Here is a 1,973-nt window from a genome sequence, read left to right as displayed (position 1 = left end):
ATATATATATCCTGGACATTGCAGAATTGGCTTACCCATTGTTCATCAGGAGCGTAATATCATAATAATTTTCTCTTATTATGCAGCTCGCTGAAAATCAGGAGCGTAATATCATTATAATTTTCTCTTATTATTCAACTCACTGGAAATGGTTTAAAAAAAAGCCGAAACGTTCGAACAACATTGATGTATTTTTAAGTATATACATATATTTCGAATAGAGAATTATGTATCATAATTATAATATTACGTCGTTCTCTCAGCATTTATTTCTATTATTATTTTATTAACTTAACAATATCATCAGTATAAACTGATGAATTAAATTTATTTTACATATCTTTTTTTTTTTTTAACAAAACAAATTTTTCATTTACTTAAACGCCCAAAAGCACCTATGAATGTATACATAACATTATTTTCGGTATTATTGCGCATGTCGGCGTTCTTCTGTGCTATAAAGCAAGATATACATTCAAATGTAAGTTATTATTGTAATTACCGGATATGTCGGCATCCGTTGGTAAATATGTATGGCTTGCACATGAATCGGCGAAGAGGAGACCGATAAACTCGCATATGAATTGTGTTTTACACTAGTGCGATAATGGCGATTTTAAAAGCACCGCCGACAAAATTACGACAAGCCCGAAATGTTATTATTCGCTTTGAATATGCGCTGCTGGTAATGTGGTGTTCCTTTTTACTCTCGTTGCCGAAATAAGCTGGCACGGTGATATATTAGTACCGCATAATAGAGTTACTGTAATGAATGACCACGTAGTACGCGTGCCATTTTTGTTAGTTTTCGTGGTGAATGCAGTCACTGCGACATACGAAAATGTCAATCACCTATGTAAATTGCGCAAACGGAGGTTTGCCACACGCTGTACATTAAATTATAGTCGGTAAATTGTCACAAGTCATCGTTATTTAGTTGTTGGTGCAAGAATCTATATTAGCGTTTAAAAATTGAATGTTAATTGAGAGATATATTACAATTACATACAATATTGAGAAAAAGAATAATATTATATTATTCTTCTTGAATATATAAAATTCAATTTTTTTAAATAACATTCATTATTGTTATTAAAATTTATGCTAAACCTTCAAGCTTTTATTTATATAATTAAAAAAATCAACATAGTTAGTTGTAGTATTAATGGTGAAGTTATCTGTTTTGTACTTAATGCACTTACATATATTATTACTACTTCCTTATTATAATAATTTTTATTGTTATTATTATTTGTACGTGTAATTTATATGTACCTTTTTAATCGATTTCGTCATAAAATTTACCGCTATGAAGTATTAACGACTGTTTAATTCATGTTGTGTAATAGCAATGTGCTAGTTCAAAGCGGTTTTTGTGTCAGCATAAATTTCACTTCGGAAAATATTTGATCTTGCGTACGCTGCATGCCCGCTTCGCGAAGCGCACTCATTTTCCAACATATAGCGAATAAATATTAATTATCTGTTATCGGACAAGCCATACATGGTGCGCTGGTTCATTCGATTTTATGAAAATAATATATGCCGGATTAATTTGCATTGGCAATGCGCGTCCACGTGCGCTGTGCTGAATCGTGCATGCTGTTTTTGCTAAATTTAAAAAACGAGTTTAAAGGGCTAACCGCTTTTCAGTCACTTTTTTATTATTATAATCTCGATGTAACTTTTCGATATTTTCTGTATTCTCCATAATTACTTTTCCGTTATATGCGAATAAACGTACATCGGTTACATATTTCAGTAACCGTATAATATTTTTATTTTTTATCATACTTGAGAGAGAGAGAGAGAGAGAAAATTTTGTTTATTAAATAACTGTTTTTATTTACGTTATATAATTTATACTCAATATGCAATTTTACTTCATATGATTGAAGTTCAAATATAGTTAATTATATTTTTATTCTGCAATGTTTGTTACAATTTATCAAACGTATGTTTAATAATTATCA

Source organism: Trachymyrmex septentrionalis, unplaced genomic scaffold, assembly GCF_001594115.1.
Source record: "Trachymyrmex septentrionalis isolate Tsep2-gDNA-1 unplaced genomic scaffold, Tsep1.0 scaffold22, whole genome shotgun sequence".
In the NCBI taxonomy this organism is placed as follows: Eukaryota; Metazoa; Arthropoda; class Insecta; order Hymenoptera; family Formicidae; genus Trachymyrmex; species Trachymyrmex septentrionalis.
This window is presented reverse-complemented; position numbering follows the sequence as displayed.